We start from the raw sequence: 26,952 nt of genomic DNA, 5'->3' as shown, positions 1-26,952 counted from the left end.
GAGAGAGAGATCTATAAAGTATGTGAATTTTGAACTGCATGATAAGGCAGGTAAAAGTAAGGGAGGACATTGGTAGGAAATGACATCCTGGTGACCAAATCGACTACTTTAAAACCCATCATATGATAGTATCGAGAATCTGAGAAGGTGGTTTACATTGACATGTAATTAAACTGAATTATGACTAATCCCATTCTACAGCATGATTTCTATCTTCAAGACTGAAAGCACTGAATCGGTTGGCCTTTGCTGCATGAAAATTATATCAAAATTCCAGGGCGTCAAACAACAACGATTTATGGTTTCTTTTGATTCTGTGGCTTGGCTGTGTGATCCTTCTGTCCCTCTTGCCCGCTGACGTCAGGGCTGGCGGCTAGGCTCTGCTGGAACACCTGGGATGCCCACACAGCCTGGCTTCTCCTCAGGGTCTCTCGGCCTCTAGGAGGCTGCCAGGGATACTTCCAGTCTGATTCCAAGGTTCCAGCAGCAAGAGAGGGCGGCCCTTCATGCACCAGCGCTCTGCAAGGCTCTGCTCACTTTGCCAAGTCACACGGCCAAGGCCAGAGTGAGCGTGGGAAGGGATTACCCAGGGCGTGGAGAGAGAGATGAGAACAAATTGGGGCCAATCCTGCAACCATCTATCACAGGTTTGTCCAATTATCTTTGAATGAGACCATCAAAATATCTTAGAAATATTTGTAACCAAAAAGTAGCCTTCATCTGGATGGATGTGGTACAAGAGAGATAATTATGTATGCATACAGGTGTCTATATATGGAAAAAGTAATTTTAAATGAGCTAGTAGCCACATTAAAAAGAAGTAAACAGAAACAAGTGAAATTAATCTTAATACTGTATTTTAGGGGCGCCTGGGTGGCACAACCCTTAAGCGTCTGCCTTCGGCTCAGGGCGTGATCCCAGCGTTGTGGGATCGAGCCCCACGTCAGGCTCTTCTGCTGGGAGCCTGCTTCTTCCTCTCCCACTCCCCCTGCTTGTGTTCCCTCTCTCGCTGGCTGTCTCTATCTCTGTCAAATAAATAAATAAAATCTTTAAAAAAAATACTGTATTTTATTTAACCCAATATATTTAAAATAGTGTCATTTCAATGTACCTGATATAAACATTATTAATGAGAGCGTTTACATTTTTTGGTGTGTGCTAAGCCTTCAAAATCCGACGTGTTTTATTTACACTTATGGCACAACTCAGCTCGTATGTACCATTCCAAGTGCTCGATAACTTTGTGTGGCCAGTCGCCCCTGTGCTTTGGGGCAGCACAGATGTGGCCGTTAACAGGTGAGGAAGGGGGAGAAGTGGGACCGGAAGACTGAGATTAATCCACAGTCCGGGTGCAGAGCAGTCAGCCCTCCCAGCCCCGCACACATCCCTGGCAGCGGAGGGCGAGGGGCGGGGAGGGACGCCCTGGATAAGAAACAGAATGAGTGCTCAACAGCAGGAAATGGAATACAATCCATCGTGCTAATGAACCAAAAGAAATAATCACCCTAAAAGCTTCTTTTATTTGTTCACATTCAATATGAATTACTATAACTAAAACAAATAACGAAAACCCCTAGCGAAATAGGAAAGAGAGATTTCCCCCAGTGGTGAGAGTATGTACTTAGGTCAATAGCCAACAGCAAAGTGGTAAAACAGCATCAGCATTCCCAATAAATTCAGAGCTGTTTTCCACATGGACCTGGAAGGGCGAAGCAATGGAACGACGTAAGAGCTGAAATTTGAGTGTAGACGTGTTGGAAGAAGGAGGCAAAAAAACCGAACACCAAAAACCAAAAAAACACAAAACTCCCGAAACTCACTTTGTCTAGGGGAAATTCTCTGTCTTCTCTGGCCTGACATGGACGGCATGTTTCCACTGTGGTGGAAAAAACCAAAGAGTCTGCTTGCTCAGCTGTCCAAGCAGATGAGGTTTAGAACTGGGAATGATTCCATCTAGGTTTGCTGAAAGTCAAATAAACTCGCGATAAAACGGCGGTTAATCGGGGTGCCTCACTGGTTTGGCCGGTTAAGCGTCTGCCTTCGGCTTAGGGTTCTGGGTTGGAGCCCCGCATCGGGCTCCCTGCTCCATGGGGCGTCTGCTTCTCCCTCTGCCTGCCGTTCCCCCTGCTTGTGCTCTCTGTCAAATAAATCAATAAAATCTTTAAAAAAAGTGGCAGTTAATCTTGTTTATCTCAAAGTTTTCTTGGGTAATTGTTGAGAAAGTTTTGCTTGGAGGGTCGATGGGATTACCTCGAGGTCTTTTCCCAATAGGATAAAGTGCTAAAGCATCGATGGCCGGACATAGGTTTGCACTTTTAAAGGATATTTGGGTCTGTTGGTGAAAAATGGTGGTTGTCTGTCTCAGAGTTTTCATGGGTGATTGTTAAGGTAGCTTTCAGAGTCTCTGGTAAAGGATATTTGGGTCTGTTGGTAAACATGCTAACTGTCCACCCAAACTCAGGAAGAAAACACCAACAGTTTTCTTGGAAAGATTGAGAGGCTCTCATTAAATACACAACTATCTCCCCCAGTTCTCCCACAGCCAGGATGGTTCTTAAAGACCCAGAAGCCCCAGATATTCAGAAAAAACTGCAAAAGTTGGCTGTTGGCTCCAAGGGGACCCTAGAAGAGCTCTAAGGAGCTGCCAGTGGGTCTTTCACAGTTGGGACCGAGAGGAGAGAGAGGAACAGAAGCCGAAGAGAAAGGCTGAGGCTTTGGTTGCGGCCTCTGCAGCCGCCCAGGACCCTGGAATACCCCCCAATGGCAAAAGCCAAGGCCCAGTAACCCTTGTCCCACTCGTGGAGGGGGACACTGGAACTCTGAATGCCCTTGGGGACCTCAAGCTGCCAGGGCTCGGGTGGCCAGCGCCCCTGCTCGGGCTGATGGGGCCCAGGGCTGTGTGTGGTGACTCCTTGGAAACAGCTCACCACCGGGAACCCAGAGCCTCAGGTGATTTTGGACATAGAAGGAAAACCAGTCGATTTCCTTCTTGCTCCTGGAGCCACGTTTCTGTTCTACTCTCACCCCAGGCCAACTGTCCAACCGCAGTGTTGTCATTAAAGGCGTCACTGGGTGACCCGATAGTCAAAGTTTTTTCTCGCCCCTGGGATGCACCTGGGGAGAGTGAATTTTCTCTCAGTCTTTCTTAATGCCCGAGAGCCCCACACCTCTCTTAGGCAGAGATATTAACTCTCATGTTGGTAGCCCCTGGGCAGACTAGCCATTGCCTCCCCTTAATAGAGGCTGATAATAATTCCCGGGTCTGGGCAAGTCAGGCTGGGAAGTGAATCGGGTCCTCACAGCAGTGCCCGTTCCCATACACCTTAAGGACCCCCCAACTTTCCCTCGTTGGAAAGGGGTTTGGGGCTTAACAGGACACTCACTGTTGGAAAGTGGACACCAGGATTTGGAGAAATAGCACACCCCTTCTATTGGTTGACCAAGGACACCCTGACAGCTGATGCCCCCCATCTATTAATGTGGGATCCAGAGTCAGAAAAACATAAAAATCTCAAGAGGACCTTGCTTAGTGCCCCAGCTTTAAAGGGAATGGCCTTGGCCCAGAGAATCAACGCAACAAGTGGGATATTTACTAAGTGCTTGTTAGAGCCAGTCTGGAAAGGCCCGCAGACAGTGACTTCAGCCACTCCAACAGTGTCAAAGTGCCTCCATTTGAAGCCTGTCCACTATTCCAGAATCAAACCCTGGTCCCCAGTGGGGGCTAAGAACAAGGAACTGAAATCCCTCGGTGAACCCAGAGAGGACTTCAAACTAGTCTTGAAGCGACAAGATACAGCTAAGTCTTCTTAAAAGTTACTTTCCTTATATCCCATCAAAATCCTAATTCTTATTGCATTCCCCCCCTTCACAGTATGTGGGGGGTTCACTGAAACATCCTCTATCTCTCGTAGGACTCCTGACTGTGCTGGGTCTTGCTTTGTGCTTTGGGCCTTCCCTCCTAAATGCCCTAGTCCGCTTTCTATCTTCCAGGATAAAGGTCATCAACTCCAAACGGTGGTTCAGATGGAGCCTGACATGGAGGTCAAAGCACACATCTACAGGAGACCCCGTGAGAGATCAGGATGAGATGACTGCCACCCCACCCAATGCCCCTGACCAGCAGGAAGTAGCCACGATCGGTTGGTGGGTCACCGCCCTTCTTCCCTAACAGCTGTTAGGGTTCCCTCCTTGGAGGGGGGATTGATGGAGGATAGCTGGAAGGTAGGCAGGCAGGGACAAGGGCCTCCGCCCTAAGAGGAAACCACCCTTAAAAGGATTTTACACACCCTGGAAGGAGCCCTCCACCCTTTCCCATGTGATCGATAAGTGACAAAAACCTGGTTGGATGACAGGAGGGAGCGTTAATCAGATTCCAACAGCCCGCCAACAAGCCCATAAAAACCCCTAGACTTAGACACTCTGGTGGCAAACCACTCGGGGCCCCTCCGTCCTTGGGAACTTTGTACTATCACTTGGCTGTCACTCAATAAACCTTGCTTTGCTGCCCACCCCCCCAGAAAAAGGAAAGAAAGAAAAGCAAAGGAAAAAAGTCCCATTCTCCACTTGCAATAGTGGTAGCAACAAAATTAACTTACTAGGATTTCTGCGATGTTGGAGCAGATTAAAAATGATTTACAGGGGCGCCTGGCGGGCTCGGTGGGTGGAGCCTGAGACTCTTGATCTCGGGGTTGTAAGTTCGAGCCCCACATTGGGTGTAGAGATTACTTAAAAATAAAATCTTTGAAAAAAAATGACTTAAAGTTTTTGCCACTTTGTCCTCAAGGGGTAGAGTGTAAGCTCCTGTGACTCGCCCAGGCCAATGGACACCTGCATAGAGGACATAAGGGGGGCTTGATCAGAGCGTGTTCAGGGGAGCCTGTCCATGTTAGTGTGCTAGTCCAGTGGCTGGTGGGTGAGAGGCCTGGGAGGGAATCAAGGCACCCAGCTAGCACCAAGACCCCTGACATGTGAGTCCCTCATAGCCCTTCCATCCCAGCCACCAGAATGCCATTGCATGAGAGCGCTCAACCAATCAAAGTGCAGAGAAAGAATAAATCGTAAGTCATTCATTCTTGGGGTGGTTTATTATGTGGGGATAATTCACTGATATTGAAGGACATGGCCATAGAGTCCTAGAGTTGTAGTTATTTTAGAAATCATTTCATTGTGTTTCTTTATGATGAAGGGGTACTGGAAGCTAGGATTAGGGAGCGTAATGAGGGGTGACGTCATTGCGTCAGGCTTGTGTCCAGAAATTTGGTTTCCATTAATGCATTAATTTATTCGCTCTTTCACCACACATTCATGAGTGCTCACTGAGCTCACTCCTTGAGGATTAATTCCTGGTGACGAAATACACTGGCTCAGTTTAGAGGGAGAGATAGAATTGTAAGTAAACAGTTGTGGATACAGAGAGATAAACACTGTAAGAGAGGTCTGCATGGAGTGCCGTTTCTGGGGATGTGGAGTGAGCACGGAAGGGTCACAGGCATGCATTTGCTCTGGGTCATGAAGGGTTAGTAAGATGGGTGAGCCAGAGAAGGTTGGAAAAGGACATTCCAGGCAGAGACAAGGGGACCAAAGACCCGGAAATGGCTAAGTGCAAGCCTGTTTTCAGAAATGGTCAGCACTCTTCCAACCAGGTGGTAGGACTGGATTTGGTTTGCCTTTTGCCTGTGGTGGACCCCGTTCTTCCAATCCACTTTGTTTTGTTTTTATTTATTTATTTGACTCATTTATTTTAAGAAGGCTCCATGGAGCCCAACCCAGGGCCTGAACTCACAACCCTAAGATCAAGACCTGAGCTGAGATCAAGAGTCAGACACCCAATTGACTGAGTCACCCGGGTGCCCCATCTTCCAGTCCATTTTGGATTGACTTCCCCCAATCTAGCTCTTCACCATCCTTTCGGCAAGAAGTTCCAACTAGGGTCTGTAAAGTGAAAAGGACAACTCTTGTAATATTTTGCTAGGGGGTTCAGGATTTATCCTTTGTCTCCTTTCTGCAGTTTTCTTTTCAGTATGATATAAGTTTTACTGCTGGTAATTTTATCCTCATGGACAGGTGAACATAATTCCCAACATGACTTTTGGCTTTTGAAGGTAATCTGCATTTGTGACATGAATGGATTGATTTCCTTCTGGGCAGTAGATGGAAGAGAAGACCTTATGAATTCACCCTGACCTGCTTCAGCACACTCCCCTTTGTCATCAGAACATGTCCTTGAACTTCCTGATGCAGTGTATCTAAATATCATTTTTTGGAATGTGGCCAAGACTCAAGTGTTTCTCATTGTCTCATTACGTAACTAAGGAAATGTGTTCCTGGGAGTTTTAAAATTCCAGTCTGTAAGTCTAATCTGTTTATCCCTGTAGATAACAGGGAAAAATATTTCAAACATTGTTTTTATCTTGACTTACCCACATCCTCATTCACAAGTTGCACTGTTGACACTATTAAGAAAATCAGATTGTTTTCTGAGCACCTGACAAATTACTTGTTCCTGGTGAATGTGGAAATACATGGCTCTTTTTTTTTTTTTTAAGGCTGCATTGTGCTATTCTAGTGCTTAAAGTAAACTTGGACAAAGTGTCACATCAAGCCACTTGAAAATACAGATTCATCTCATCTTATTTTGTGAGTTAAAAGTATGGACACATTGTTGTACATGATTCATTCTTCTCATTTCAGTGACTCTTTCCTTATTCATTCGGTTTTCTTCCATAGTTGTCACTTCAAAACGATGTCTTCAGGGTGCCTGGGTGGCGCAGTCGTTAAGCGTCTGCCTTCGGCTCAGGGCGTGATCCCTGCGTTCTGGGATCGAGCCCCACATCAGGCTCCTCTGCTGGGAGCCTGCTTCTTCCTCTCCCATTCACCCTGCCTGTGTTCCCTCTCTCTGGCTGTCTCTCTCTGTCAAATAAATTTAAAAAAAAGAAAAAAGAAAGAAATAATTCCTAAATAAATAAATAAATAAACAAAACGGTGTCTTCTTGTTGCTTTGATTTTCTTGAAGGCCTCACCCAGCCCCAGCCACCACCATCCTAGGCGCACACATTGACTCTGCTGGGTATTGGGCGGGGTCCTCAGGGGTCCTATCAGACAGGGCGGTGAGCCGTCTTCCTGGGTGGGAGGGGGCAAGGGGTGGCTTGAGGAAAGCCAGCGAGACGACACAAGGTGGACTGGTCTTGGGAGATGAGACTCCACCAGGCTGATAAAGGGGAAAGGGGGTCAGGGAGAGGAACCGGTAGGAGCAAAACCACGGGGTGGTTCTTGAGAATCCGCAAATGTGTGTTTGTATAAATGTGTGCGATCACACGGCCAGCGGCAGTGCTCTGAAAGAACTTGCCGTGCTCAGGAGCGCCCCCATGCCGCAGATAAGAGAAGTGCCGCGGTTGTAAAGCTAGGCAACGCCCTGTTCTGACTTGGGTTTGAGCCATCTCTCGAGCAGAACAGAAGAGAAGTGGGAAGCGGGGAGACTGGCTAGGAGGCTGTTTATTGTAATGCTTCAGGTGACAGATGTCAGACTTGGACAGAAGCGATCGTACTGGAGAAGAGAAAAGCAAAATTAGCGTGGTGAGGGAAGGGTGGCGGTGGTGTTTAGCCTGGCGTCTGGATGAAGGTGAAAATCACGTCCAAGAGTTAAGATGGGGACTCGTAACTCTTGGGTGTTGGAGAAGGAAGAGGGCTAGGGCTTGTGGATATGAGTGTGGGTGAATTTGCCTTTGGAAACTTTGGAAGTTAAAAAAAAAAAAAGATTCTATACTCTCAACATAACTCATCATCAGGGAAATGCAAACCAAAACCACAATGAGATAAACTTCACACTTGTCAAAATGGCAAAAAAAAAAAAGAAAAAAAGAAAAAAGAAAAAAAGGAACAAGTGTTGGTAAGGATGTGGAGAAAAAAGAACCCTCTTGTACTGTTGGTGGGAATGCAAACTTGTGCAGCCACCCTGGAAAACAGTATGGAGTTTCCTTGAAAATCTTAAAAATAGAATTATGCTATGATCCAATAATTGCACTCCTGGGTATTCACCAAAGCATACAAAAGCACGAACTCAAACGGTTACATGCACCCCCATGTTTATAGCAGCATTATTTACTAAAGGAAAATCATGGAAGCAGCCCGAGTGCCCACTGATAGATGAATATATACCATCTACAGAAGAGGTGGTATACATCTACAATGGAATATTACTCAGCCATTAAAAAGAATAATTTGCAATGACATGGATGGATCCAGAGAGTATAATGGTAAGTGAAATAAGTCAGTCAGCGAAAGACAAATACCATATGATTTCATTCATATGTAGAATTTAAGAAACCAAACAAAAAAAAAGAAGAGACGAGCCAAAAACAAGACTCTGAGCTATAGAGAACAAACTGATGGTTACCGGAGGAGAGGTGGGTGGGGGAATGAGTGTTATACGTGGAGACTAAGAGTACAGTTATCAGGGGCGCCTGGGTGGCTCAGTCGTTAAGCGTCTGCCTTCGGCTCAAGGCGTGATCCCAGGGTCCTGGGATCGAGCCCCACATCGGGCTCACTGCTCCACTGGGAGCCTGCTTCTTCCTCTCCCACTCTCCCTGCTTGTGTTCCCTCTCTCGCTGGCTGTCTCCCTCTCTGTCAAATAAATAAGTAAAATCTTAAAAAAAAAAAAGAGTACAGTTGTCATGATGAGCACTGAGTAATGTAGAGAATTGTTGGATCACTATTTTGTACAGTTGAAACTAATACAACACTGTATGTTAACTATATTGGAATTAAAATTAAAAAAGTAAAAAAATGAATAAAAATGAATTTAAAAAAAGATTTCATAGATGACTCAGAGATTCTGATAGCGAACAGGGTGAGATGTGATGCCTCTTGTTTAAGTTAGCTCAGTGCCTCTTTGGGTCTGCCAACATTTTCAGACTCTTTTCATCTGTTGGGGTGATCTTGTTGTCAACTTATAGTCCCCTAGATTTTTAGTGTTGCTTTCTGTATACAACAATAAAAATTATACATTTTTTAAGGATGAAATGGACTGTTTTAATATTTAGAGTGAAATTGAATAGAATACAGGTCAACCCACTTGAAAATAAAAGTGACTAACATAACAATACTTTTTTTAAGGAGCATAGAACTGTCAGTTTTCCTACCTTCCACACTCTGTTTTTACCTTTATAGCCATAGCTCATATTTATCCACTTTTGCTTCCTCTCCCAATATTCTTTTCCCATCTTGACATATAGACGGAAGTAATAGACACTGGGACATCTTTCCGGTCTGTGCCCTGCAGAGTTGCTCCATTACCGCCCCTGAGAGGCCACGAGAAGGGAGGAAATGAACTCTGCCTTCTCGAAATGTCTCCTCGAAGCGCTGGGAAGCTCAGATTGAAAGCATTTTCATCCCCATTCATTGAGCCTTGAAACAACAGGATACGTGGCAACTTTATTATTCCGGAAGTGGAGTTTCCGGTTATAGGTACAGTTCAAGACTTTAGCCAACTTCAGCAACTATTCTCCCGAGGGTAAAATTGAGCTTGTGTCTCTTTCATGACGAAACGATAATGGCTCGCATTTTCCAGGCGCCTGCCGTGTGCCAGCAGGGTGCGAAATCCTGAGCTCACACCAACTCATTCTATGCTTTTGCAACAGAGGGTTAAATGTGACGTTTCCGAATTCTCCGTGTATTTGGCAGAAGCTTCAAAGCTTGAGAACAAGAGATGCCAGACGCCGCTGTACAACCTGTTCTGCCACCGTCACCTGTCACCCACCTCCTGGCGACACGAGCCAAAGCGGAAAAAAAATCCACTGAGAAAATGATGACTTGAGTTGGTCAGTCAGCATTTTTTTGCTATAATGAACGCTGTGTTCTAAAGGACGCTTTAGAGACGTGTCAGGCTTGAGCTGTTGTATGGTTCAGGTTAGCTCGAGGTTTTGTTTTTGTTTTGTTTTGTTTAAGATTTTATTTATTTGTCAGAGAGAGAGAAGCGAGCCTGTGCGCATAAGCAGGGGGAGAGGCAGAGAGAGAAGCAAGCTCTCCGCTGAGCAGGGAGCCCGATGTGGGGCTGGATCCCAGGACCCTGGGACCATGACCTGAGCTGAAAGCAGACGCTTCACTGACTGAGCTGCCCAGGCGGCCCTTGGGTTTTATTTCATATACGAACCAAAGCCCCTTGGACTCCACATGTGTCCTTTTTGGTTCCCAGAGTTTGGAGCAAAGGCTCAGGATATCTCCCAACCGCAAAGGTCCACTTTCCCATCTGAACTGGTTAAATAAGCCCGTGGAAAAGAAGTGTGTTATGAGTCTCTGCGTAGAATAAGAAATACAAGGATATTGGGAAGCTAGCTTATGAACGAACCTGCCCCTCCCCCTTTACTTCTTGTATTGCTTTTGTGCAAGGTTGGCATTTGGAGTTTGTTCGTTTTTCAGTCCACACTTCTATTAGTTTCCTAGGGTTGCTGGAGCGAACCAAGTAAGACAAACTGTGTGCCTTAAAACAACAGAAATGGGTTCTCGGACCGTTCTGGAGGCCAGAAGTCGGAAAACGAGGTGTTGGCAAGACCGTGCTTTCTCTAAGCTGAGGGAAGCCTCCTTCTTGGCACCTTGCAGCTTCCCGAGGCCCCAGCCCAGCGCTCCCTGGCTTGTGGCTGTGTGACTTCATCATCACGCGGCCTTCTCCCTGTGTGTCTGTCCACATTTCCCTCCTTTTAGAAGGACATCAGTCATATGGTGTTCAGGGCCCATCCTTCTCCAATATGACCTCGTCTTAATGTAACTCATTACATCTGCAAGGACCCTATTGCTAAATAAGTTCATATTGTGAGATGCTGGGGGTTAAGACTTCAACGTATCTTTGGTGTGTGGGGACACAATTCAACCCATGGCCACACTCAGTGCCGTGTCCAGTCCACGTGGAAGCAGAGTCCCAAAACAGGGCCCTTTTGCGGAGAAATCTCGGGTGGTCTCTGAAGGCTGCTTTCTCCTGGGAGCCTGTACCAGCTCTGAGCATCCCGCATTCTCAGATTCTCTGCCAAGACACAGGGCATTTCACCCCATGGCTGGCCCTGAATTATGTTGGTTACGCCTCCTCGAATCTTCACTTCATTAATGTTGACCATTTGACCTGCGCTAAGAAAAAAAAAAATCAGGAGAGAACAGAGACAGAGAAAGGAACAGGGGATGCCGGGGTGCCGTGGGAATACATCAGAAAGGGGCGCCCGGGGGGCTCGGTCAGTGTAGCATCGGCCTTCTGCTCAGGGCATGATCCCGGGATCCTGGGATCGAGTCCCTCATCGGGCTCCCCGCTCAGCGGGGGCCTGCTTCTCCCTCTGCCTCTGCCTTCTGCTCCCTCTGCTTGTGCTCTCTCTCTTTCCAAGAAATAAATAAAATCTAAAAAAAAAAAAAAAAAAAAAAGGACTACATCAGATACATCGGAAACACGGTGCCAGCCACCCGGCTCCCCGCGTACTGCCTCATACAGAGCTGGCAAAATGGACGTTGGTCGAAATCACTCTTCAAGTGCAAGTTGCATAAAGCCGCTCGTGGCGGCTAGCGTTACGGTCTCTGCGGGCATTACGGTCTCTGCTGGCATTACCGTCTCCGCTGGCATTACGGTCTCTGCTGGCATTACCGTCTCCGCTGGCATTACGGTCTCTGCTGGCATTACCGTCTCCGCTGGCATTACGGTCTCCGCTGGCATTACCGTCTCTGCTAACATTACCGTCTCTGCTAACATTACCGTCTCCGCGGGCATTACCGTCTCCGCGGGCATTACCGTCTCCGCGGGCATTACCGTCTCTGCTAACATTACCGTCTCCGCGGGCATTACCGTCTCTGCTAGCGTTACCGTCTCTGCGAGCATTACCGAGACACATGCTAGCAAGTTGTACAGAGCAGTGGGGGCTGCGTCCCGGGCCAGAGGCCAGCAGCCAGGCGGATCGCACTTGGCAGTCACGGTCAGGTGGAATTCCAGCACGGACAGGTGTGGCGTTTTCCCCAAGAATGACTGATTAAGTTTGTGATCCAAAATTAAAACCATTTCATATAAATATAGTTATGTAATCGATGTAGCTTATATATTGTGTTATATATAATTACATGTATATAATATTTCACCTAAGAGAGTTATAAAAACTCTTAGGAAAAAAAACCAGTTCTAGCACAATTCCAAACAAGTGAAAAAGCGACAGCCTTCAGTGTGTGTAATGAATCTATTGTTTTGCACAGAAATTCAAGAATAGAGTCTGCTCAGTTCATACTGAACAGGTCACTATGTATTTCTGTCTTTCCAACCTTGGCAGGGACTTTGGCCTCATTCTTAGAGGTGCTATAGTACCAGAGCGTGTCCCCGGTGCCTTAGCCCCCCTGCACCTTCTCTTCCCTGCCAGGAATTCTGTGCCTGAGACTGGCATGTGCTCCCTCCTCATGGTTTAGGTCTTAGATGCTTCCTTCTCAGAGTCCCTGACGTGCGCGGCACAGGGAATCTTCCACCGCATTCCAACACTTCTCTGTGACGCCATTTTACTCTCTTCTCAGACCCCAGCTCCATCTGACAGGGTATTCGTTACTGATCTCTTTCTGTGTATGTCTCCTATCCGGAAAAGACACAGTCTGTGAGGACAGAGAAACCCATCTTCTTCACCGTCCACTCCTGGTGCCTGGCACCGGGGACACGCTCGTGACATTCAGATGCAGTGAGTGAGACTTTTAAAATGCTAGTAAACAGTAAGCATTCAGTAGATTTGGTTTCTCCTGTCCCCCCCTCTTTTGTTGAATAAATTTAAAATCTATGATTTTTCTTTGTATGTTTTTACTATGATGCCCTTTATTGTCTCCATGTGTCAGGTTCTAGGCTTGGGGTTGAGGGTAAAATGAGTAAAATCTGGTCCTTTCGGAAGCTGCAATCCAGTAGGTGAGGTAGGCACGTGAGTAGACATTTTTAAAAATTGTGTAAGTATACAGATGTGTAAATGGTACATAATAGGATATTTCTCATTTTCGGCATTTGTAAGTGTACCATTCAATGGTACATTCACAATATCGTGCAACCACTGTCTCCAAAGCTTTTCACGATCTGGACACAACTCTGTGCCCATTAAACAGTAACCGCTCCCCCCCCCCCCCGCCCCCGCCCCGCCCCCGCGCCATCCCAGGTCACCTCCACTCTGCTCTCTGGCTCTATGAAGTTGCTGATTCTGGGCGTGTCCTATAAGTGAAATCACATGATACTTGTCTTCCGTGTGTAGCTTATTTCACCAAACATAATATTTGCAAGGTTCATCTATGCCGTGGCATATATAAAAATTTCATTCTTTTTTTTAACAGGTGATGATTTTTAAAATTTTATTATTTATTATTTTTATTATTTTTTAAAGATTTCATTTATGTATTTGACAGAGAGAGAGAGAGAGAGCACAAGTAGGCAGAGGGACAGTCAGAGGGAGAGGGAGAAGCAGGCTCCCCTCTGAGCAGGGATCCCAGGGCCCTGCGACCATAACCCGAGCCGAAGGCGGATGCCTAACCTACTGAGCCCCTCAGGCGCCCCTAAAATTTCACTCCTTCTTCTGGAAGGTATTCCACGGTATGTATACAGCTCATTTTGTGTATCCATGCACCTGTGGCTGGCACGTGAAAATGCCTGAAATACAGCAGGTACTCAATAAATGGCTTCTTTCCTTGTTGTTTTTGGTTCCTTTGATTTGGTCAGTACAGTTGAGGAAGAAGCAGCGTCTGCGAGGTGGAACATTTTGGTATTTTGATAGCATGATTTGCCAATTTTAGGGCTGAGATTAGAGAGACGTACTAGGCGAGGGTAGCCAGGACGGAGGCAAGGCCTGGCGCTCAGAGCTCCCATCTATACACATGCGGCGGGGGTTTTGGCTGAAGCGTAAGCTGGGCATAAAAGGACGGCCAATGCGGGGGTCATATAAATGAGGATGGATACGGACTCCCTAAAACCCTGCTCGCTGAGCCCACCAAATTTAAAACTGCCGAGCGCTGGAAACCACTTGTCAAGGCCCAGGATACGCTTCGGCTGATCTTTTGGCTCCGCCTAGTGGAATAAAATGGTATAGTATTGTCTTACAAGCCAGACGTGGTGGTCGTCTTTCGACCCAGTGGTAAACAGGATGGCCTTTGTGTATTCATGTGTATGGTGGTTATTTATCTAAACATACCCATGTCAGTAAGAGTTTAGTTAGGATAATTCTAGAATGTGTGTCATAGGGGTGCTACAGGAAAGCAGAGGCAAGGAACTGCAGGGCTCTGCTCAGAGCAACTCCGTGAGCTTAGTACTTGCAAGAAATGAGTCACCTGGTACGTGCTGCCCAGGACACAGAAACTCCGAGACTTCGCGTCAGACCGCCCCACGGGCCATAGAGCGTTTACATGGCGCAACTGGGGTCTCGTGGCTCTGCCTGCTTGGCCTGAGACCGGTGGGCAGGCTCCGAGCTCCTGGTGCCTTTTCTAGTGCTCTTTGCTTTTATTTTACGGTCTCCTGCGGGGAAGTTTGCACTGGCCTCTGGCTTACAGCTCTGCAGGGCAGTACAGGGGCCTTTTCACAAGAACGTTACTCTGTGCCAGTCTTCCTTTTGCCAGCAGGTGGCAGCAAATCTCAGGGCGTGAAATACAACTGATTCCCAGATGCAGTCTTTTGTCTCCAAATTGGGGGTGGGGGGAGAGAGATGAAGAAAATGGGTAGTGATTTACCAGTAGGGCCTCTATCAGAGTTTGCTACGGCTTCCTTAAAAGAGGCAGAGTGTCGTCTTTGAGAAATGTCTTGAGATTGGGGGTCTAAAGATCGGGGCAGATCTTCCAGGGGCTTTGTCACTTTCGGTATTCACGTGATTTAAACTCTGAGCCACCACTAACTCATCTGTAAGGATGAGAACAAAACCTTCCCTACCTTTCAGGATAAGAAGCCACAGAACGTGTTAGCCTTCTCTACTTCTCTACTTGCATAGGGTACTCGAGACGTAGAGTATTAGGGGGAAATTTTTGGTGAGAGACATCACCGAATGCCTCCCCTCATCGTTACTTCTTCCGCTGACAGTAGCTCAATTTACATTAAAAACCTGGCTTCTAGCCTCTGCACAGGTAAGTAAAGGAAGGGTTTATTAGCTCCCTGTAGCTGCACAACTAACTCCCACAGAGGCTGATTCTCTTACGGTCTAAGCTGGAAGTCTGACGGGCTTGTCCTGCATTCTGGGGCATTCTGGGGCCTGTGGCCATGTCGCTGCAGTCTCTGCCTCATGGTCACGTTGCCTTTTTCTCCTCTGCCTGCAGAATCTGCCTCGGCCTCTCTCTAATAGGGAACGTGTGTTTGTATCTAGGGCCCGCCAGATAGTCCAGGGGGATCTCTCCATCTCAAGATCCTTAATTTTACTGCATCTACAAAGACTGGCCATATAAGGCAACTTCTGTGGGCTCCAGAGATTGGGACCTGACGTCTCTGGGCAACCAGCTTGCAGCCTACCGCAGACGGAGTCGAGGGTCTGTTTGTTGCCGGGGCATGGCACCCAGGACGGGGGCAGTGGGGCTCCCTGAGCTGAGATTCCACAGTAGTCTTTCTCCTCCATCCACGACAGGTGTTCAGGGAGTTACAAGAAACTTTCCGGCTTGGCAAATGTGGGAAGGGCAGAAGTGTTAGGGGTGTGGAATATTTCTGTGAGGAATTAGAAAGCCTTACATTGAGGCCCTCAACATCTGCAATTTGGGGAGACGCATGGAGTGGAAGAGGGTTCGATGAACATTGCCTCCAGCTCTTCAACTGTCCGTTCCAGCAGGAAAGGAGCTACAGACAGTATGTAAAGAAATGGCCAAGGCTCTGCTCTGATTTTTGTAAAATAAATTCAGACTTCCCCTCAAAGAATAGCTAAAGGAAGTTCTCCAAACATGAAAGAAATGGTAAAATGATAAAATTTGGAAAATCAGGAAGAAAGCAACAACAAAGCAAGAACGTTGGGTTTCATGACTCAGATTCAACATAATGCTAGAAAGCCTAGCATTGAACATCCCCCCAAATCTACAAAATACTAAAACTATGAATGACTTTGGCAAGGTTACGAGATATAAGATCACAATACAAAAAGCAATTGTATTTCCGTGTACTAACCATGAACAGGTGGACACCGCCATTAAAAACACAATACTATTTATCATTTGCTAACAAAGAGGCAGAAAAATAGGTAGAAATCTAGCAAAACGTGTACAAGACTTGTACACGAAAAACAAATGCTAATAAAAAAGCAAAGGAGGTAGGGGTGCCTGGGGGCTCAGTTGGTTGAGCATGGAACTCTTGATCTCAGAGTCGTGAGTCCACGCCCCATGTTGGGCCCCACACTGGGCGTGGAACCTACTTAAAAAACAAACAAACACAAAAACCGAAGAAGGTATAAATAAATGGAGAGAGATACCGGATTCAGATCGGAAGACCGAGTATGGTAGAGATGTGAGTATCTCCAAATTGATTTACAGGTTCAACACAATTTCTAACAAAGCCCTAGCAAGATAAAACTTGTGTAGATGACAACATTATTCTAACATTCACACGGAAAGGCAAAAGGACGGAGATATCTAAAACGACTTTGAAAAAGGATGAAGTGGAAGGAATCAGCCTACCCAAATTGGAGACGCGTTTGGTAGCGACGACCATCAAAACTAGTAATGGCAGAGGGATAGACACATAGATCCATGTGACAGGAGAGACAACGCAGAAACAGAAGCGTGTGAATACGCCCCACTGGTTTTTGACCAAAGTGCAGATTCAACAGAGGCTAGGCAGGCTTTTGAAAAGATGGTGCGAGAGCAATTGGATCTCCATGGGCTGAAAAATAAATAAACAAATACCCTCAAAGTTCAGTCTCACACTTCATACCAAAAAATTAACTTATGAGGGATCATGGACCTAATGTAAAAATGTAAAATTGTGAAGGTTTTAGGGGAAAATATGAGAAACCATCTAGGATCTAAGTACAGAATTCTTAGACATGACAAAAGAAATTATGATCCATAAAAGGAAAAACGGACCAACTGAACTTCCACAAAATGTTAAGAAGATGAAAAGACAAGCTGCCGTCCAGGAGAAAATATCTGCAAATCAAACCTCTGGCAAAAAAAGTAGCATCTAAAATATATTTTCAGACTCTCTAAACTCAACAGTGGAAAAGCAAACAAATGACCAGATTAAAAAATGGGCCAGAGACCTTAGAAGCTGTACAGATGGGGACGCCTGGGTGGGGCAGTCAGTTGAGCGTCTGCCTCTTGGCTTTGGCTCAGGTCATGATTCTGGGGTCCTGAGATTGAGCCCCATGTTGGGCTCCACACTCAGCATGGAGTCTGCTTAATACTCTCTCTCCCTCCCTGTCTGCCCCTCCCCCCGCTCGCTCTCTCTCAAATAAAGAAATCTTAAAAAAAAAAAATGTACAGATGGTAAATAAGCACCCCCCAAAAATGCTCCATTTCTATATATCATCAGGGAAATGCAAATGAAAACAACAGTGAGATACCATTACACTATTAGACTGGCCAAAATCTGGAACGCTGATAATGCCCAGTGCTGGAGAAGATGCAGAGAAACGGGGTCACTTGTCCATTGCTGGTGGGAATATAAAATGGTACATCCATTTTGGACAACAGTTGGGCAGTTTCTTAGAAAAACTTGCCATGTGGCTACCACATGATTGAGCAGTTGTGCTCTTGGACATTTATCTCAGATAACTAAAGACTTATGTTCATAAAAGACTGTAGATAAATGTTTATAGTAAGCATTATTTGTGATCGCGACGAACTGGAACCACCCAGATGTCCTCCAATGCATGAATGGTTAGGGAAATGGTGTTGTGCTCGTGCCATGGACACGACTCACCAGTCAGAAGGAACAAAATGTTGATACACATCACAACGTATGTGGATCTCCAGAGAAATTATGCTGAGTGGAAAAACAAAACAAAAACAAAACAACAATCCCCCAAAGCTTCACCATTTCATGAGTCCATTTATCTAACATTCTTGAAGTGGGGGCAGGTGGGAAGGAGGCGTGGCTATAAAAGGGCCACAGAGGTCCTTGCGGTGGAAATGTTCTATGTCTTGACTGTATCGATGTCAATACCTTGGTTGTGACACTGTATGATGGGTTTGCAAGATGTTACCACTGGTGGAAACTAGGTAAAGGTGCATAAGATCTCTCTGTATTATTTTTTGCAACTGTGTGAGACTCTATGATTATTTCAAAATTAAAAATTTAATTCAAAACATGCTAGAATGGGGGGTGCCTGGGTGGCTCAGTCGGTTAAGCATCTGCCTTCAGTTCAGGTCATGATCCTGGGGTCCTGGGATCGAGCCCCACGTCGGGCTCCCTGCTCAGTGCGGAGTCCGTTTCTCCCTCTCCCTCCCCCTGCTCATGCTCTGTCTCTCTCTCACTCACTTTCTCTCTCAAATAAATAAAATCTTTAAAAAAATGCTAAAATAACACTGCGTTCTGGAATCACAGCATTTTTTTTCACTTTTTATCTTCTATTTTCTCTCTCAACCTTTATTTTCCATAAGCTTTTATATTACTGTCTACCAATGGTTTCGAAGAAAAAAAATGTAGAGGGAAAAAACAGATTTCTTAATAAATTAGTGAAAAAAATCAGAAGAATTGAAAGGTAAGTTGAGGAATACAGATAAAATGGTCTCGCTAATAGCACACAATCGTATTCATTTATGAAGTTTCCTTTTAAGAGGCAGGGTCTTCATTCAGGTCCTCTGAGAAGCAGGTGCCAAGGTGGAAATGCGCAAGCAAGAGAATTATCGGAGGAAGATGTGTGGAGGGGATTTATGAGGGAGGAAGCAGGAGAAGGCAGAGAAGACCCCCTCACCTCAATGCTGCTCTGACACTATGAGAGGAGGGGGTAGGACACTCGGTCTGCATCGCCTCTCTGCGAAAGGCCTGGCCAGCTGAAGGAGAGAACCAGCACAAAGACTAACCAGCAGAGGATTCCTGCATCGGGCAGGAACGGCCTGGCTCTCGTAGCCCTGCCCTGCTCGGTTGTTCTCGGGACCACACGGGAGGGATGGGGCTTCGGCATTAAAGCTGCCGTGGATCAGAGGAGTGGCAGGCACAGGCTGTGCGCCAGCCACACTCCTCGTATGAAGTGCTCTCAAAGATACGTGGGAGTGATACACCTCCCTGGGGACCACCCTCAGTATGTTCAAATAATACCTATGCTCTTTGGTCAAGTTAACATAGTCATTCAGCTCTTTACTCTAGAGTCATAACAGAAAGCTCTTCAAATCACGAATAACTAAGCAGATTTTGCCAAGGAGCTGGGAGTAGAAGAAAGAGCAGTGAAGTTAGATGCCAGGATAACGGGGTGATAGCTCCCATCTGTGATAGTTTCATGCATGGGCGACTCACTTGAACTTTCCGAGCCTGTTTATTCTTGCACAAAATGCCAACAATACCTGCTTTCCTGTTAGAACTTCCAAAGTATACTCAGAAGCCTGAGGTTCTAATCCCAATTCCGCTATTTACCAGCAGGGCAATCTTGGACCCATTTTCCTCACCTCTACCTTGGAAAGGACAGTATCATCCAAACCTCCCACTTCGGTTCATGCTGCAACTCACCAGGGATTGCCGTCAGACTCGGGAGGTGATAAGGGGCTAAGACATAGTAAGAGTTATCAAAGAAAAATAATACAACATCATGGATGTAAGTATTACTTGAAAGGATTGGGAGTCAAATGTCATTTTTGTCATTAGCTGGAGGATGGTCCGCAGCCTGGAACCCACGGCTACAGCAGCACACAGGTGGGATGGCTCATACTCAGCAGCACCCCTGCGACCTCCGTCCCTCCCTTCCCCTGCCAGTTCAGATTTCTCTCTCAGATTTCTAGTTCCATTTTCCCTGTTCTGTGGCCTGCCAGCTCCCCCTCACCGAAGGAAATGCCTTTATTGTAATTTCTCACATGGCCCTGGAGTAAGATTACTTGCCACATTTATTTAATTTATTTTTTAAAAAAGATTTCATTTATTTATTTGACAGAGAGAGAGCCCAAGCAGGTGGAGTGGCAGGGAGAGACAGAAGCAGACTCCCTGCTGAATGGGGAGCCCAACTTGGGGCTCGATCCCAGGACCCTGGGATCATGACCTGAGCCGAAGGCAGATCCTTTCACCGACTGAATTTAATTGAATCTAAAATGCCTTCCATTTTAAGTCATACCATTCTTTGATGTTTTGCAAAGACAGAAAAAAACCCCCACCAACGAGGCTGTGACACCGTGTCTTTATGACAGCCCTGCCTGTGAGTGAAATGGTCACATGTGCCTCTTCTTGTGTTGAAATTTCTTTTGATTCTGAAGGACTTGACAATCTCCCCGCTGTCAGCTGCACTGCTTGGCTTCTGATGAGCATTCCCTTGCACGTATCTCAATAATTCAACGTTGACTCAGCTTCACATTATATCCTTTAAAGCAGTGCTCTCAAACTTTTATGGGCAGTCACCTGGGGATTTTGCTAAAATGCAGATCCCGATTTGGTAGGTTTAAGGCAGAGCCCGAGAGTCGGCATTTCTCACCATCTCCCAGGTGATGCTGCCGGTCCGTGGACCACAGTTTGAGTAGCGCCGCTAACACTTGGTTTGTTTCGTGAACAATGGAATTGCAAGCATTTCTCCTCTAATGAATATTCACTTCACAAATAACAAATGTATGCCCCACTGCTCTGTCCCCTCGTCTTTTTGAATACACATAAGTTTTCCTTTCAGTCCGAAATCACAGTGGAATCTTTCTGAAGACATTTACATGGCAATTAAACCCTGCACGTGTAGTACCAACAAGGCTCGTAATTCCGTTGAAGTGATGACAAGAGCAACAGCTGTGAATGAGTTGACACACGCAGGCAACGACAACTGGGTCGCGTTGATGCCTGGAGGACAACAATTATACGATGCTCTGTGTCAGAAGATAGATTCCAATTTCAGAGTTTAGAGTTGTTAAAATATGAAAAAAAAAATGCACATCTTAGCATCAATGCAAAATGGAAAGTAACTCCTTTCCATTTCTGACATTCCCCTCTTTCCTACTCTTTTTTTTTTTTTTTCCTTTCTTGATTTGAAGAAATTTCTTTCAGGGGTTGATTGAACCTAATGTCTGCTGTAAATTGGCTTTGCTTTTTTGGGGGATGAGTTCTCTACCCCATCCAGGCCCATCGAAGGCCCTGCTTGAGAGGTCACGGCAGCTCTCACCCCATTACCTTGTTTGAGGTTCTCTGTGCTGGGGCTGAATGTCATTTTCTAGCCGGGGCCGCTCATCCTCTTCCTCCCCGGGGGGACTGGGCATTCTGTAAATTAGGACCACGCCCTCTGTGAACCTGCAAAGCCAGGGTCCTGTTGGCGTGCTGGGAATGCACTGAGCCTAGCACAAAGTCAGTTCCTAGCAAATGTCTGGTGAATGCTTTGGTGTGATAGTTTTGAGTTCCAGAGGATGCATTTTATCTCAGGAGCGATAGCGCTTTACATCAACTTGAAGTGAGGGTGGGGCAGCAATTTCTATTTGAGAAGTTATGCTAGGAATTTTTCCCACCAATTCACATGTTATCAACACTTGGCTTGGAGTGGAGTATCATCAGAAGGAGGGGGCAGGATAAATAAACACACGATCCATTTAAATCTGTAGATCCGCATTTCCCAAAATATTTTCCATGCAAAAATGTTTGAGTTTCTAGGGAATAATAAGCGTGCCAAAGAAATGACTGTACCTAGCATGTGAATTAAACACACACCTCTGTTCGCCTCCCACCGAACTCAACTGTAAAACCGGGACAGAATACATAGTTAATACATTTGGGAAATGCTGGCATAAATCAAGTTAAACAGGTCCTGGACTGTCTTTATCAAGTTTTGTGAATCTCTAAGGGGGGCCTGTTTGTATTTAGTATTTTTCAAATATTTGATTAGAGATCTTTTTCTCAAGGAGTATCCCAAAAGATATGCTATCTTGTTTCTATGTGTCCCATGTTCCCCCCCCCCATATGTGAATTAGATTTGTATGACACTTCTTATCTCTCACCAGGAGATCATACTTTCTTTAGACAACTGTTAAATCTGGGGGGGAGGGGAGAACCTGTGAGTTCATGGTGACCTTAACTTGGCATATCTGATGGGTGGCTGTAAATGGCTACTTCTGGTTTACTAATTATACCAGGCTTGCTATTTGTCCCTGTTGGGTGATTCATGTGGTAATAATTAATACAATAATTTAATAAGATTAGCTTTTCTTCCCTAAAACTCAGTGAGCCTGATGAGCCAAGAGGAGCGAAGGAAATGAAAATAACAAAGCAGCTTATGATCGCACACAGATAAATTGCCACATTGAACTCTGCCAGAAAGCTGATACGGAACAGATCTGAAATGTTGAGATATTTCTCTAATACTATACTGGGAATTCAGAGGAAGGAAAAGCAACAAAGAACTTGGTTAAAAGAACATATTGAGAAATACGCAACACCTGTGGAATAACATTTGCTTACGGAGTACCTGCACTTTGTTTCCAAGCCTGTTGCAGGTAAGAGAAAGTGTATTAGATTTTTGTAGTGTAACAAATTATCCCAACACGGAGGCTCAAAGCAACACTACTGGTTGGGTCAGTTTCCCAGTTTCTTCTAAGTCAGAAGTACAGGCAGGGCTCAGTGGAGTCCTCTGCTCAGGATATCACAAGTCCGCAATTAAAGCGACAGCTGGGCTTGTCATCTCATCTGAGGCTTGAGGGCTTCTTTTCAGCTTAGCTGCTGCAGGCAGAGTTCGTTTCCTCTCAGCTTTGCAGAATTCAGCTGCCATTCTAGTTTCATCTTCAAAGTTATTAGCCAGAGAGCCTGTCTGGCTTTGAACCTCTTTGACTGCTTTTAAGGGCTCATCTAATTCCTCATCTGATCATCTCTTTTGAGTACTCAAAGTCAACTGATTAGGGACCTTAATTACATTTGCAAGATCCCTACTGCTGTGTAAAATAACATAATCTGGGAGCTTGGCTGGCTCAGTTGGTAGAGCCTGCGACTTTTGATCTTGGGGTGGTGGGTTCAAGCCCCAAATTGGGCCTAGAGCTTACTTAAAAAAAATACAAAGAACTATAGGACTGCATCAAAATAAAAAAAATAATAAAGTCACATAATCATGGGAGTGATATTCCATCATATTTATGAATCCTGGTCACACTCAAGGGGAGGGGATTAGGAAGGGCGTCTATACGAGGGGCAGGAATCTTGGGACCTGTCTTAGAAGTCTATGGATCATGTGAAATTAGCACATGTCTCACTTTATTTCCCACTGAACTCAACTCTAAAACCTGGACAGAATGCAAGAACAGCTGTTTGAGAATGCTGAAAAATAAATCAGCAGGCAGATTGGGGAGGAACCCAGAATTCTAAGTCCTATCAAACTAGCAGATATAAATAAGATCGATCGTCTCATAGCATAATACCAAAATGTCCAGGACACAGACCATAATTACTTGACATATAAATAACTACAGAAACCTCCAATCATATGGGAAAAGACAACCAACAGACACCAATGATAAGATGATATAATATTGGAATTTTCTGACAAGGATTAAAGCAGTGCTCATAAAAAAATTGTAAGTGTTAAGCGAACTCAAAGATCCATAAATTTGCATTTAATTTGGTCTTCCTTTTTCTAGTTTCTTAAGGTAGAAGTTGAGGTAATTGATTGATTGATTGAAGCATACAGCACCTAGTACTATAAATTTCCCCTAAGAACTGCTTTAAGAGCATTTCACAAATTTTGATATGTTCATTTCACTTCACTGAAAATATTTTCTAATATCTTTTTTGATTTTTTCTTTAATTCATTTAGTATTTGTTAGTGTTTTATTTAGTTTCCATTTGGCAAAGATTTGTGATTTTCCAGAGATTATTTCCAAGGTTATTTTTAATTTAATTCCATTGTGACTGAAGAGTAGACATTGTATAACTTGAACATTTAAAAATTTATTGTAATTTGTTTTATAGTCCAGAATATGGTCTATTTTGGTAAATGATCTGTGTGCACTTAAAAATCATGTGGGTCTTGCCATTGTTAGGTGGAGCGTTTTATAAATGTCAATTATATCAAGTTGGTTACGAGTGGTTACGAATGACTTTTGAATCTTTTTTTTTTTTTTTAAAGATTTTATTTATTTATATGACAGAGAGAGAGACAGCCAGCAAGAGAGGGAACACAAGCAGGGGGAGTGGGAGAGGAAGAAGCAGGCTTCCCAGTGGAGCAGGGAGCCCGATGTGGGGCTCGATCCCAGGACCCTGGGATCACGCCCTGAGCCGAAGGCAGACGCTTAACGACTGAGCCACCCAGGCACCCCGCCTTTTGAATCTTCTATATGCTTGCTGGTTTTCTTTTTACTTGAACTATTAATTATTGAGAGAAATTATTAAAATTTCTGACTATAATTTTGGATTTATTTCTCTTTGTAGTTCTGTCAGTTTTTTGCTTCGTGTAGTTTGAAGTTCTATTATTTTGTGCTTCTGTTATTTACATCGCCACTCCAGATTTCATTTGATTTGTTAGCATAGTGTATCATTTCCTATCCTTTCACTTTTGACCTGTGTCTTTATACTTACACTTTATACTTGAACCACATTTCTTATGGATAGCAATCATTTGCAACTTGATTTTTTTATTCAATGCGACAATCTCTGTCTTTCAATAGAGGTGTTTAGATAATTTACACTTATTGTGGTTATCGAGTTAGGTTTCGTTTATTATCTTGCTATTTGTTTTTATCTATTCCATGTGTTCTTCATTCACTTTATCTTATTTTTGGCCATCTTTCAGATTAACTAATTTTTTTTGTGCTTCCATTGACCCTCTTTTGTTGGCTTCTTAGCTATAAATATTTATTTTGTTATTTAAATGGCTGCTAAGATACGGTGTGTAAAGTGTATAAGGTAGTATACAGCTCTAACTTATCACTGTCTTTAAGTGATTATCTACCACTTCGTGCATGTAAGAACCTTAGAATAGAATATTTCCATCTCTCTGTTCTGGTTATTATGCTATTGTCATATATTTTACCTATACATATATTATAAACCCCACAATACATTGTTATAATTTTTGTTTAAATAATCAGTTATCATATAAAGAGATTTAATCAGAATAAATCATATATTTACAATTTCTGGTGCTTTTTACTCATTTATGTAGATCTATATTTTCATCTGGCATTATTTTCCTTCTGCCCAAAAGACTTTCTTTAAAATTTCCTATAGTGTGGGTTTGCTGGTAAATTCTTTCAGTTTTTGTCTGTCTAAAAACATCTTTGGGGTGCCTGGGTGGTTCAGTGGGTTAAGCATCTGCCTTCGGCTCAGGTCGTGATCCTAGGGTCCTGGTATTAAGACGCACATGGAGCTCCCTGCTCAGCAGAGAGCCTGCTTCTCCCTCTCCCTCTGCCCTTCCCCCCCACTTGTGCGCACTCACTCCCGCATGCTCTCTCTCTTGCTCTTTCTCTATCTCAAATCAATAAATAAAATCTTTAAAAAAAACCAACAAAACATCTTTATTTCACCTTTGTTTTTGAAACATATTCTTGCTGGGCATAAACTTCTAGTTTGACAGTTTTGTCTTTCAGTATTTTAAAGATATCTTCTTGTCTACATTGTTTCTGATGAAAAATCTGCTCCCACCCTTATCTTTGTGCCTCTTTATGTAATATCTTATCCCTTTCTCTGGATGCTTTAAAAATTTCCATTTATCACTGGTTTCTTTAGCAATTTGATTATGGCAGGTCTTGATGTAATTTTCTTCATGCTTATTTTGCTTGGGGGTTGGTGAAGTTCTTGGATCTGTGGATTTATACTTTTAATTAAATTAGGAATATTTTGGCCTTATTTTTCTTCAAATATTTGTTCCATCATGTCTCTTCTCTCTCCTTTCCTTTGGCAACTCCAATTACACATATATTAGGCCACTTGATACTCTTCATTTTTTTCAGATTTTTTTCTCTTTGGGTTTTATTTTGCATAGTTTCCATTGCCATGTTTTCAAGTTTACTAATGTCTCTTTCTTTCTTCCTTCCCTCCTTTCTTTCTTTTCTTTTCTCTTCTCTCCTTCTTTCCTTCCTTTCTCTCTCTCTTTCTCTTTCTTTCTCTCCCTTTCTCTTTCTTTCTTTCTTTCTTTCTTTCTTTCTTTCTTTCTTTCTTTCTTTCTTTCCTCCATCCCTCCTTCTTTCCTTCCATCCTCCCTTCCTTTTTCCTTCTTTCCTCCCTCCTTCCCTTCCTCTCTTTTTCTTTTCTTTCTTTCTTTCTTTCTTTCTTTCTTTCTTTCTTTCTTTCTTTCTTTCTTTCTTCTTTCCTTCCTTCCTTCCTTCCTTCCTTCCTTCCTTCCTTCCTTCCTTCCCTCCTTCCTTCTTTCCTTCCAAAGTAGGCTCATGCCCAGCATGGAGCCAGTGCAGGGCTTGAATTCACGACCATGTGATCAAGACCTGAGCTGAGATCAAGAGTTGGATGCTTAACTGACTGAGCCACCCAGGTGCCCCTCAAGTTTACAAATGTCTTCTTATGTAAAGTCTAATCTACTATTAATCCCATAAGTTTATTTTTCATTTCAGGTGTTGCAGTTTTCATCTGTAGACGTTCATTTTGGGTGTGCTTTTCTGGAAACTTTATGTCTATACTTAACTTTTGTAATATCTGAAATACAGTTAATAACAACTGTTTTAATATTCTTGTCTATTAGCTAATATTCTAATATCTATGTTAGTTCTGAGTCAGGTTCGATCAATTGATTATTCTCCTCATTATGGGTTACATTTTCATTATACTTTGAATGTCTGGCAATCCTTGATTGAATGCCAGCCATTGTGTTATTACCTTCTTTGAATGCGAGACATTTTATTTTCCTATAGCCATTCTTGAGCTTTGCTCTGGGATGCCATGAAGTTACTAGTTTGAGCTCTTCAGATCTGTTTTCTGATTTA

The 26,952-nt window shown here is 44.2% G+C and overlaps 2 long non-coding RNA genes across 5 annotated transcripts in view; one reads left to right on the top strand and one right to left on the bottom strand.

The window, feature by feature from the left end:
• Positions 1–4,103: 4,103 nt before the first annotated feature.
• The window catches only part of LOC148107642 (uncharacterized), a 123,732-nt gene continuing 100,883 nt past the window's right edge, over positions 4,104–26,952 (bottom strand). Inside the window, exon 6 of one of the 3 annotated variants that reach the window (XR_015721981.1) lies at positions 4,104–11,373. This is a non-coding gene — a long non-coding RNA (uncharacterized LOC148107642). The remainder of the gene's footprint in view (positions 11,374–26,952) is intronic. The other 2 variants (XR_015721983.1, XR_015721982.1) reach the window with 2 other exon arrangements.
• The window catches only part of LOC123800914 (uncharacterized), an 81,663-nt gene continuing 76,952 nt past the window's right edge, over positions 22,242–26,952 (top strand). For both annotated transcript variants that reach the window (XR_015721985.1, XR_015721984.1), the window contains exon 1: positions 22,242–22,527. This is a non-coding gene — a long non-coding RNA (uncharacterized LOC123800914). The remainder of the gene's footprint in view (positions 22,528–26,952) is intronic.

This window comes from Ursus americanus, chromosome 27 (genome assembly GCF_024610735.1).
Source record: "Ursus americanus isolate L20-20 chromosome 27, mUrsAme1.1.p, whole genome shotgun sequence".
Taxonomy (NCBI): Eukaryota; Metazoa; Chordata; class Mammalia; order Carnivora; family Ursidae; genus Ursus; species Ursus americanus.
This window is presented reverse-complemented; position numbering and strand designations above follow the sequence as displayed.